At 42.2% G+C, this 13000-nt stretch overlaps 1 protein-coding gene and 1 long non-coding RNA gene across 6 annotated transcripts in view; one reads left to right on the top strand and one right to left on the bottom strand.

Moving 5' to 3' along the window:
- LOC309645689 overlaps positions 1–9316 on the top strand; it is a 329294-nt gene extending 319978 nt beyond the window's left edge. The window contains exon 2 of the long non-coding RNA XR_014255018.1: positions 8944–9316. This is a non-coding gene — a long non-coding RNA (uncharacterized lncRNA). The remainder of the gene's footprint in view (positions 1–8943) is intronic.
- The window catches only part of HS3ST4 (heparan sulfate-glucosamine 3-sulfotransferase 4), a gene marked incomplete at its 5' end in the record, with an annotated part of 575045 nt that overhangs the window by 497162 nt on the left and 64883 nt on the right, over positions 1–13000 (bottom strand). For all 5 annotated transcript variants that reach the window (XR_014254991.1, XR_014254992.1, XM_082431088.1 and 2 more), the window contains one exon: positions 5084–5176. The remainder of the gene's footprint in view (positions 1–5083; positions 5177–13000) is intronic.

The raw sequence follows: 13000 nt of genomic DNA, 5'->3' as shown, positions 1-13000 counted from the left end.
CCCAGAAGTGGAATCTTAAACCAACCACTCAGAAATAACTTGATGAGAATTAATTAGGTAATCGTCCGATAAACCCCTGCCATTCCCTAGTAACCTTGCAATAACCAATTGGCTTTTTGCCTTATCCAACTTCCTTGTTCCTTCTGCCTATAAAATCTCTTTCCTTATGCAGCTCTTTGGAGCTCCTTTCCATCTGCTAGATTGGATGCTGTCCAATTCATGAATCATTGAATAAAGCCAATAAGATCTTTAAAATTTACTCAGGTTAAATTTTGTTAACATAAATAAAAATTTTAAGCATTTACTATATGTCAGGCACTGTGCTCTAAATTTGCATGCATCAGCATATTTATTCCTTTTAATGATGTAGTGGGTCAAGTATTCTTCTTATGTCCATTTTACATGCCAGAAAACAAAGTTTCCAAATATATAAGTAATTTGCTCAAGACCACATACCTAGGAAGGAGCAGAATTGGGACTTGAACCTACCACGTGCCAAGCACCACTGGGCCACATTGCCACCCAGCTGAACAGAGAAGCCAGTTGCCCCAAGGTTTGCCATGCCCACTTGGGAAATAGAAAACTGCCACAACTGCACAAGGAGTAGATGGTGTTGAGGACTGGAATTACCCCAATATTCTCAGGGTGCAGTTCACCTACTTAATGTTTGGTATATGTGCTAAATGATATTTTCATTTTGTTGTTGTATTTTTGTTAAATATATCTGTGGTGGGTAGACTTCTAAGCTGGCATGCAATGATCCCCATCACCTGGTGTTACACCTTACTGAACCCCTCCCCCTGAGTGTAGGCTGGATCTAGTGACTTTACCTTTAATGAACAAAACAGCAACAGTGATGAAAAGTTACTATTGGTTTTCTATCACTGCATGTATTAGCTTGGGCTGCATAACAAAATACCACAGATGAGGGGGCTTAAACAACAAACATTTATTTTTCCACTGTTCTGGAGCCTAGAAGTACCATATCAAGGTTCTAGCCAATTCGTTTTCTGGTGAGAGCTCCCTTTCTGGCTTGTAGACAGCTGCCTTCTTACTTCATCCTTACATGGTCTTTCCTTGGTGAGTGTGTATGGAAAGAGTGAGCGAGCTTTCTATTGGATCAGTCACCTTATGACTTCATTTAACCTTAATTACCTCCTTATTGTTCTTATCTCCAAATACAGTCACACTGGGGGTTAGGGCTTTAACATGTGAATTTGAGGGTAGAACGAGACACAATTCAGTCTATAACACTGCATAACAAATCACCACCGAGAAGCTGAAAACAATACGCATTTATTATCTCACTCTTTCTGTGGGCCAGGAATCTGGGTATAGGTTACCTGGGTTCTCTGCTCTAAGTGTCACGAATGTGAAATCAAGGTGTGTGGGCCAGGCTGAGTCCTTGTCTACAGATTCTGGAGGAAAATCTACTTCCAAGCCCATTCTTGCTGTTTGCAGAATTCAGCTTTTGCAGTTGAAGCACTGAGGTTCCTGTTCCCTTGCTGGCTGTCATCTGTGGGCTGCTCTCAGCTACTGGGGCCACCTGCATTCCTTGCCACATGGCCCTTTTCATCTTCAAGTCAGCAAGAGCATGTCTAACCCTTCCTGTGCTTTGAATCTCTGACTTCCCTCATCTCTGACCTTGAGACGCAGACTCATTAAATACACATGTGGTAGCTACCCTTCGAAAGGCCTCATGTGATTAGGTCAGTTCCACCCAGATAATCTCCCTATCTTTAGGTCAACTGATCTGAGACTTTAATTACATTTGCAAAATCCTTTTGGCCATATGATGTAATAGAATCATGGGAGTGCCAGCCCATCATATTCACACTCCTGGGTCATACAGGATGTGTACACCAGGGGAACATCTTAGAATGTTGTATCCCGTGGTCACTTCCAAGATTAGGTTACAAAACACTGTGACTTCTGTTTTGCTCGCTCTTTTTTTCTCAAGCTCTTTTCTCTTCTTCCTCTGCTGAAGCAAGTTGCCCTGCTGTGGGCTGCTCTGTGGAGAGACTCTTGTGGCAGAAGCTGAGGGCAGGCTCAGTCCCACAGCTCATGAAGAAGTGAATCCCACCAACAACCAGGTGAGTGAGCCTGGAAGAGGACTCCCTCCCCCGCAGCCGAGCCTTATGGTGAAGCCCTGGCCACAACTTGATTGTAGCTGATTGAGAGACCCTCAGCCAGAGGACCCACCTAAGCCACACCCCGATTCCTAAGTGCTGCTATTTTAAGCTGTTAAGTTTTGGGGGCAATTTCTTACACAGCAGTGTATAACTAATACAAGATCTCTTAGCAAAAGCAATGCGATAAGAGTGTATGACTTCTATGTGGGTTATTTCCAAGAGGTTGAATGAGGAAAGACGAGTGATTGGTTCCCAATAATATTCCATAAAATGTAATTCATGTGAGTTATGTATGAAGGTGCTTGGCTTACCGTAATGGCTGGTTTATGATAATAGGGATTTGTGATAAAACGTAGGAAGGGTCCTCTTTGAGAGGTGAATTTCCCTGCTCACTTGACATGTGGTCCTTTCTGTTTAAACAAGGCAGTAAATCTTTTCCACATCCCATGAGCTACCATAGGGCCACATAGAAAGCAGTCAGGATTTTCTAGTCTCTAAATGGTATAATTCATCAATAGTTAGCAGTTGGTACCTGGGTACCATCTGGCATCTTGTGATTGCGCCCAGAACTAATATCTTCATGTTGGCAAGAAATACACCAAGATGCACCTTTCCCTGGGAGAAAGAAAAAAAATTGTCCAGATTTGGTTCCTTCATAAAAGATAAGAGTACAATGGTCTGCCCACCTCTAACATTTGCAAGGGCCAAGGGCAAGAGTAAAAACACAAGGCCCATATACCATATGCTAAATAGTTAACAAAATGAAAACCTAAATAAAATATCTTCTAGCCTGCTTCCTTGATAAATATACCTTCACAACAACCTAGAAGGCCAAGTTCTCTTACAGAGTTCTCAAACCCATTCCATGTATGGGGAAAGCCACCTCTGAGCCCTTGGCCCACTCTCAGCTCTGTTCTACACCACATCCTCTTGTACAAGCCTGTGTATACCCTAGACTGCACGTCCAAGCCTGTCCACACTCTGCCGCAAACAGCCCTGAGGCCTAGGAAGGCACGTACCAGCATAACCCACCATCTGGAAGACAGACACAGGAAGACCCCCGAACAGGTCCTGAAAGTGGGCATGGGGCTACCTGAACAGGGAATTGCAGGATTCTGATGAGCAGATTGTGGTCTAGGAGGGCACTGCCTCTGGATATGTACGTTCCTTGGCATGACAATTTTTCATAACGTGTGTGGGTGGTGTGGGGAGGGGGACATAGACAGAGAGGAACCAGGAATGGGGCCTCCAAAGCACAGGGATCCTTCTTGCCCAGCTCCGAGAGTAATGCTGCAGCCCTTTTCCTATGGCCTGAAGGGGGGTGAGCTGCATGAGAGAAGGGGAATGAAAAGGCCATCAGCTGGGCCTTAATGGAGCCATTGCACTGGAATCCACACTGATGGGATTGCAGAGTGAAGGGTGGCTACAGACTAAGAGAGAAAACCTAGCCGACTGGGTTGATTCTCCAGTGTGGGTCTGTCAATAACAGAAGTGGTAGCTCAGCCCAAAGTCAGCACTGCCCGCATGAAGTGACAATAGAAATGGAGATCCAGAGGGCATCCAGACGGGGAGGAAGGCCCCACTGTCAGGGAGACAGCATCAGTCACTGATCGAAGAAGAGGAGCTGGAAGGGGGGCCAAGTTCTCCTCTCAATCCAGACACTGAGGTGCCCATCAAGATGGATGAGTTTGCAGTTACCCGGTTGGGGTCACCGGGACAAAACCAGACTAGCAGCAAAATGATGTGGTACAGCGTCCAGTGTCTCAGTTAACGGCATGCTGAATCACCCAGCTCACCCGCGCTAGAAACCTTCAAGGTGCCAAGTGAAATGCACTTTCCCGGTGAACATGTTCCAAACCCTTCTCCAGGAGAACCAGCCACCTTCCCTGTCCTGCCTTCTAGATACATTACCCACACCTGCAAGGCAACAGAGACAGCGAGAGAGGCCAGGCAGCTGGGTACTCAAGCATGTAGACATCTGAATCACAAAGATCTGGGTTCCAATCACCGTTCCTCCATAGTATTGTGAACCTCTCTCAGCATCTGTGTCCTCATCCTTAACCAAAGAAGACATTAGTGCCCATTTCATAGGATTGTTACAAGATTTAAAGGAGGTAACAGGCATTAAGTGTTGAGCCTGGTGCCTGGAATACAGTAAGAGCTCAATAAACACTGGTAATTATTGCATTAGAGTTAGCTATTCACAAAACTGTCTTCCCTCCTAAATTATGATCTCCTTAAGGCTAATGGCAGTATCTTATATCTCCAGAATCTGTCACAGTGCCTTGTTAAAAAAAAAAAGAAAAGAAAGAAAGAAACTCATTTAGGGCCCACTCTATGCCAAACACTGTGCGAGGCCAATAATAAGCCATGGCTAAGTACGGATTTGCAGAATCAAATAAAGAAGTCAAGAGATTTTAACTTATAATTAAGAATTTCCCAACTCTAAGTTAAGCCCATAAAGTATCTATAACTAATCTTGAATCTTCCTTATTTGAATGTTCATTTCCCCGCCACCCTCCCTTTCTTAACCCCTTAGGGGAAAGCAAAAAAATTTTTTTCTTTGTTTTCAAACAACCTGCTATATTGGGTGGATCTACAAGAAAAGACTCTGCCATCCCCTCAGACGTCTCCAGTTTCTCTGATCCCACGTGGGAAAAACTGTCTGTTATCTGTCCTTTGGTTGTTTTACTAGCAAAATAGCTCAGATGCAGACTCCCAGTGGCTGTGAAATCATTTCTTCTCAAGAGGCAGTGCTAAGCAGAAACATATTTATAAGAGTCACAATACATATTCACCACGTAGCTTCCAGCAGCGTTGCCTGTGTGGAAAGTATCTCTACTGATTACCGGTAAACCGCAGCCAGAATAGATTTCCACATTTCATTTATAAGCGTTAATGGAGAAGGTTGAAAAAGAAAAGACTGAAGGAGAAATAATGCATTGTGTTACCTGTCTCCTCCATTTGATTTGGCTAGAATGCTTTCTCCATTAGACCAGGCTGATTTCACCATTGGATCCCAAGTTCGAGGATGAGAAGAATGCCTGCCACAGAGTAAGAATTTGTTAAGTATTTGTTGCATGAATGAATGAATGAATGAATGAGTAAACAAGTGAATGAATAAATCCTGCCCTGGGTATTTTTACTACACCTGGCGCCTTTGCTGATACCTGATCCATAGTGGTATGATCTGCTCAGACCTTTCACGGGCTTTGTTCTGATGGATTTTGAAAACATGCCCTTTTAGAATCTGAATTCATTTTCAAAATGCTAAACAGAGACTATCAGCTCCTACAGCAAGATGAGAGGATGACAAGTCTGAGCTGGCCTGCAGACATGGTGGAGTATTAATATCCTGTGATCTGTTTGCCCTGTTGGCTTGAGGTTCCTGCCTGAGTGTTTTGGGCAGCATGTGTATTGAATATTGCGCCTTTAACTTCTGGGACACGTGGAGTTCCACTTAGATAGCCTGGAGGGTTTTCTTATGGAACAGCTCCTTGGTCCCCCTTTCCTACCATGAATTCTACATCCCCCTAATTTAGCTCTTCTCATCCCCCACTGTGTGTAACAAAGGACCTGAGAATACGTGAGGAAAATTAGAAGTAGCAAAATCTGAAAATCATCAGGTCTGGAAGGAAGTCGACAAAGATGTATTCCAAGGATTTAAGAATAAGGTTTTGACCTTGGGTGGGGGGCATCTGCCTCCTATCAGGAAGAAATGAAATCCTCTGAGAAAGAAAGCAAATCAGTGGGTGCCCATGATGGCAAGGCACTTGCCAGGCTGGAGGGGAAGAAGGAAATTCAGGCAGAGGTAAATGGAAGAAAAACTAGTGAAGAAGTGAGCTCTGGTCACCCAAGGGATCTACAGTGCTGCACATGGTGAGGGTGAGAATAAAACTCATCTCCAGGAAGCTCATCCTCTTTCAACTCCCAGTCCCAGCTTGGAGTAACAAGTAGATGTCAGGGTGGACAACAGAGGAGAGCTGGACACAAAATCATCTTCAAGGATCAGTGATTGGACAAACAGGTGGCCAACAGGCACACGAAAGGATGCTCAACATCACCAATCTTCAGGGAAATGCAAATCAACCACTATGAGATATCCCCTCCCACCTGTTAGGATGGCTGTCCTCAAGAAGGCAAGAGGTACCACATGTCGGTGAGAATGTGGAGAAAAGGGAGCCCTTGTGCACTGTTGGTGGGCATGTAAAATGGTGCAGCCACCATGGAAAACAGTATGGAGGTTCCTCAAAAAATTAAAAAGAGAGCTACCAGCCATCCCACTTCTGGGTATGCATCCAAAGGAGATGAAATCACTATCCCAAAGAGATATCTGCACTCACATGTTCACTGCAGCATTATTCACAATAGCCAAGATATGAAAATGACCTAAGTGTCTGTCAATGGATGAATGGATAAAGATGTAGTATATTTATACAATGGAATATTGCTCAGCCCTGAGAAAGAAGGAAATGCTGCCATTTTTCATAACTTGGGTGGAACTTGAGGGCATTATGCTAAGTAAAATAAGCCAGACAAAGACAAATACTGCATGGTATCATTTATATGTGGAATCTTAAAAAAAAAAAAAAGTCAAACTCATAACAACAGAGATTAGAAAAGTGGTTGCCAAGAGCTGGGGATGGGGGAAATGGGGAGAAGCTGGTAAAAAGGTACAAACTTCTAGTTATAAAATGAATAAGGTCTGAGGATCTAATGTATAACCTGGTGACTACAGTTGATAACACTGTATTGTATAAATGAAATTTGCTAAGAGAACAGAACTTAAATATTCTCACACACACACAAAAAAGATAAATATGTGATGTGATGGATGTGTTCATTAACTAGGTCAGAGGAATCCTTTCAAAATGTACATGTATATCAAATCACCATGTTGTACAAATATACTTCAATTAAGCTGAAATGAAAAAAAAAAAAGAACCAAAGATCTTTTCAGGTGGACATGTTTCCTGGGATTGGCATTATTCTTTGTTTTATGGTGATGTCACTATCACCATTGTTTGTCTTCAAACAGGTTTCTTGCTGTGAGGCAGGAGAAAGAGTAAAGACAGTTCATTCCAGATGTCTCTCCTTAAACTTGAACCACCTGGGGACCAGCATGAATAGATATTTAAACAGACTTTGAAAATATAGTCATTTAAACAATGTGGTACATTGGTTCAACTAAACATAACATATGGCTTCGATTATACTCCACTATATGTGAGAATTTACTATATAATAAAGAAGGGAAAAAATAAGATTACTGAATAAATCATATTGGGACAAATGATTAGCCATGTGAAAAGTCTCTTCAATGTCATGCACCAAAACAAATTCTAGATAGAGCAAAGAGTTACTTTTTAATCAAAGCATAAATAAACAATAAGAAAAGAGAAATGAATATTTATCAAGCTTCTGCAAAGAGGAGTGAGTAGATTTAGAAAAGATTAAAAAAATCACAAAGGAAAAGATGGGCAGATATGGTTACAAAAAATTTAAATCTTCTGTCCATAAAAAAAAAATCAAACTTAAAAGGAAAACAATAAACAGGGAAACACATCTGAAGCAAATATAACAAAAAGGAACCATGTATTTATATATTTGAATTAATAAACATCTTTAAGAAAATGTATTTATATATTTGAATTAATAAACATCTTTAAGAAAAACAAAGATGCTGATGGATGAATAGAGAAAGGGTCTAAACAGATATTTCCCCACAGAGGAAATGCTACGGTTTAACAAACATGGAAAAAATGTTCAATATTACTACTAATCAAAGCCATGCAAATAAAAACAACCACATTTCATGCTTTTCAAATTAGCTGGTCTTTTAAAATGATAATAGGTATATTAACACAAGTGTGGCAAAATGGGTATGTTCTTAACATTGCAGATCAGAGTGTAAACTGGCACAGCCTTTTTTAAGAGAGCAATTTTAAGTGTGTATCCAATGCCTTAAAATGGTCACACCCTTTGATCCAATAATTACACATTGGAATATGTAGCTTAATGAAGTCACTTGAAATACTGGTGGTGGGCTGGGGACTGGGAGGGGGTGAGTTTATGCAACAAGATTATCATCACAACAGCATATTTAATAGTGAGATAAAATTTTTTTTAATTTAAATGTTTGGTTAAATAAGCCATGCCATAATCCTAGCATGAAACATTATGGAGTCATAAAATGCAATGTTCACAAAGTCTGTATAATATCGAAAATGCTTGTGATATAATAGTTGAAAAAAAAAGATAAAAATTACATATAGAGAATAGATGTAATTATGTGAAAAAAAAACTATGCATAAAAAAAGCCCCAAAGAAAAGACATTAAAATGTAAATAGTGGCTATGCATCCAATTATGGATGATTATTTTCTTTTCTGCTTTTCAGGAATTTTCTTTTTCCAATAATATGAGGAAAAATGCATTTATAAACATGCAATATTTCTATTCCCTTTGACATCTTGGGTGATTATGAATGTCAAACATTTGTTTCAGACAAAAAGCCCCTTTGGAGGGCTTTGGAATGTAGCTCACGTACAAGGTAACGTCCAATAAGGCACATAACATAAAACCTCTGTCTTAATGGAAGCAACCTAAGTGTCCATCGACAGATGAATGGATAAAGAAGATGTGGCACATATATACCATGGAATATTACTCAGTCATAAAAAGAAACGAAATTGAGTTATTTGTAGTGAGGTGGATGGACCTAGAGTTTGTCACACAGAGTGATTTAAGTGAGAAAAAGAAAAACAAATACCATATGCTAACACATATATATGGAATCTAAAAAGAAAAAGAAAAAATGGTTCTGAAGAACCTAGGGGCAGGACAGGAATAAAGACACAGATGTAGAGAATAGACTTGTGAGGACACGGGGTGGGAAAGGGTAAGCTGGGATGAAGTGAGAGAGTGGCATGGACATATATACACTACCAAATGTAAAATAGATAGTTAGTGGGAAGCAGCCACATAGCACAGGGAGATCAGCTCAGTGCTTTGTGTCCACCTAGAGGGGTGGGATAGGGAAGGTGGGAGGGAGACGGAAGAGGGAGGAGATATGGGGATGCACGTATATGTATAGCTGATTCACTTTGTTATAAAGCAGAAACTAACACACCATTGTAAAGCAATTATACTCCAATAAAGATGTTAAAACAAACAAACAAAAAACAAACCTCTGTCTTAGTTCAGGCTGATATAACAAAGCCCCACTGACTGGGTGGCTTATACACAAAAGAAATTTATTTCTCACAGTTCTAGAGACTGGATGTCTGAGATCAGGGTGCCAGCTTTGTCGGGTTCTGATGAAGACCCTCTTCTGGGCTGCAGACTTCTTGTTGTGTCTTCACGTGGTGGAAAGAGGGGAAAAGAACTCTCTGGGGTCCCTTTTATTAGGGCACTGATCCCATTCACGAGGGCTCCACTCTCATGACCTCCTTTCCTCGCAAAGGCTCCACGTCTCCCAATACCATCACATTGATGGTATTGAAATCCTAACAGAGGTTAGGATTTCAACATATGAATTTTGCGGCGGACGCTAACATGCAATCCACTGAAACCGTTCAATGCAAAATTGAGGTAGAATCACAGTGCTGGCCCAAAAGTGATGCTCAGTAAAAAGCTGTAGAATGAGGAAATCACTGAGTGCTGATGGCTAGCACTTATGCAGCACTCACCACTGGCCTGGCGCTGTTCTAGTCCCTTTATACATCTTAGCTCACTCAATCCTCCAACAACCAGGAGATAACCGTAACAGAGTTCTACAAAGTTGGTGGCTTTAAACAATGGAAATTTACTCTCTCATTGTTCTGAAGGCCAGAAGTTCAAAATCAAGGTGTTGGCAGGGTTGGTTCCTTCTGGAACCATGCCTCTCTCTGACCTTCTGTGGCTCTGGATATCCTTGGGTTCCTTCCCCGATAGATGCCAATCTCTACCTCCATTGTCACATGGTTTTCCCCTCTGTGTGTGTCTCAAATCTCCCCCTCCTTTCTCTTATAAGGACACCAGTCATTGGATTTAAAGTCCACCCTAAATCTAGTCTGATCACATTTTGAGTTTCTTAATTTCCTCTACAAAGACCCTACTTCCAAATCAGGCCAAATTCATAGCTATCAGAAGGGGACACAGTTCAGCCCCCAACAGTGTTTTACAGAAGAAATGGGAAAATGTCGCGAATCCCTGAAAAGGAGTAAGTGGAGGTCACTTGAGAGAATTTTCTTTGTGTAGTGCAATCTAATTTTCAGTCTCCACTACTAAACTGTGAGTTCCTCAAAGGCAAAGGCCTTTTTACTTTATGTCCCCAGGGCTTGGCATATTGCCTGATGACACTCAGTAAATATTTGCTGATTTGAGCTCTGACTTAGTCTGTTTTGGCTGCCATAACAAAATACCATAGACTAGGTGGCTTAAACCACAGAAATTTACTTTCTCACAGGTCTGGAGGCCGGAAGTCTGAGATCAGGGTGCCAGCAATGGTCGGGTTCTTCCTGCCTTGCAAACGACTGCCTTTTCACTACACCCTCAAGTGGTGGGTGGGATGAAGAGATAGAAAGAGCTGAGCTCTCCTGATGTCTCTTTATAAGGGTGCTAATCCCATCAGAAGGGCCCCTCTCTCATCTGAACCTAATTATCTCCTAAAGGCCCCACCTCCAAATACCATCACTTCAACATATGAATGTGGAGGGGACACAGACACTGACTCCATAGCAAGTTTATATTCAGTTGAGAGCCAGGGGTCCTTTGGAGAAGAGTACTCTGCCAGCTGTTATAAAATTTTCTTCATTTTCTTTATCCTCAATGTTAGATATGGCATGAGTACACTGTTAACAAACTGAACCTTTCTTTCTTATACACACGCAACCTCTCCTGCCTTCACCCTTCTTAAGATCACTGTAATTTATAACTATACAAGTTCAAAAGAAACAAGCATGCCAACACAGAGCCAGAGTCAGATGCACATATGGAAAGTTGCATGCAGATTCCAGAGTTCGTCATCAGTGTTGTATGTAAGCCATTACGGATATAAGCCTGTTTCCCCACTGCTGGGCTCTGGGATTTGCACTATTTCTCTGCAAAATACCTTCTTTTTACTGTCTTTCTCCGTTGCTGAGACCAGACCTCCTTTTCATGGCTATTGTAAGTATGCTCCTTGCCTTGAATCCAGGAAAGCTAAGGGGAGAGAGACTGAACAGGCTATCCTCCCCTCCCGCCCCCCCACCCCACCAACAACGCTGTGCTTGAATATTAGACCAAGAAATGTTCTGACAGCCCAAAGCCACTCCTACAGGGAAGTAGCTTGAGACCTCTGGTGAGAAAGGAAGTGTTCTCCCCAGCTATCCTTGTTTGAAAACTAACCCAAGAATAACATTCTCTCGGTGTACTCAAGTGGGATCTTAGAAATGGATTTTTAGGCCACATGGATTAGTCCAGCAATTTTCCAGAAGGACTAATAGTTTTACATGTTGCTTTTTCAAAGCATCCCACTGAACGAGACACTTATATTTATATTTACATTTATATTTGGACGTTTATATGTTTATTATAGTACCTGAGGATCCCCGTAAACAGACAACTGACAAAAGGACCCAGCTAACCTTTCCCACCACCTAGAAGTGACAGAAGAAGTTAAATGTGGTGAGTGATATGGCTGAGACCCAGAGGGAAGGTCATTTAAAGGAGGTGGCATTTGGGTGGTGTGATACTGTGATTTATAATAAGAAATACGTATTTGGTCTTAGTCCATGGTTCCTGGTTCACAGCTCCTAAAACCCTAGGAATTTCCTAGTGTTGAGAGTGATAAAGGTGTCTACTGTTATGTTAATGAGATGACTCTGGATCACACCTAAGGTTGAGGACTGGTCGCCAGGGGAACCAACCTGAGATTAGAGAGTTAGAATTTGCAGTCCTACCCCTGAACTCCAGGGAGGGGAAAGGGGCTGGAGATGGAGTTCAATCATCAATGGCCAGTGACTTAATCAATCATGCCCATGTAATGAAGCCTCCATAAAAACCCAAAACGACTGGGTTCAGAGAGGTTCTCGGTTGGTGAACATGCGGATATTTGGGGAGAGTGGTGTGTTTAGAGAGGGCCTGGAAGCTCCATGACCCTTTCCCATACCTTGTCCTGTGCATCTCTTCCATCTGGCTGTTCCTGAGTTAAATTCTTTGTAATCAACTGGTAATCTAAAAGGTAAAATATTTCTCTGATTTCTGTGAACCACTCTGGCACATTAATCAAACCCGAGAAGGGGGTTGTGGGAACTTCTGATTTATAGCCAGTTGGTCAGAAGTACAGATAACAACCTGGGCTTTCGACTGGCATCTGAAGTTGTTGGAGAGGGTAAGACTGAGCCCTTAACCTGTGGAATCTGACTGTACCCGGGTTGATAGTGTCGGAATTCAGTTGAATTGTTGGACACCCAGTTGATGTGCATAGAGTTGCTTGCTGGATGTATGGGAGGGACTACCCACCACCCTCCTCCAACACTGGAATTTGGTGGACAGAATGCAAAAGAGGTGGAGTCCTGAAGAATGAAGAGGCCACCAGGGGATGATGTGGGGAACAGAGTTCTTAGCAGAAGGAACAGCAAATGCAAACGTCCCCTTAGAGAGGCCAGTTTAACATTTTCAAGGAAACCAGTGTGACCGGGCAGAGCAAAGGAGCAGCACCAGCAAGTGGGTGAGTCAAGGTCAGAGAGGCACATAGATGGCACAGGGCCTCCTGGAGCTGAGGGGCTGGGATGCTGCTCCAGTGTGGGCAGCTGTGTAGGGCTGGGAGCAGGCAGAGGTTGAGAGAGGCCTTATTTCTGCTTTAGAAGCATTAGAGTCAGTGGATCTGAACTTGTTATCAAAACT

The sequence above is a fragment of the Balaenoptera physalus genome, assembly GCF_965194825.1.
Source record: "Balaenoptera physalus genome assembly, chromosome: 16".
Lineage (NCBI taxonomy): Eukaryota > Metazoa > Chordata > Mammalia > Artiodactyla > Balaenopteridae > Balaenoptera > Balaenoptera physalus.
Note: the sequence above shows the minus strand (reverse complement) of the source record. Positions and strands in the feature narration are given on the sequence as shown.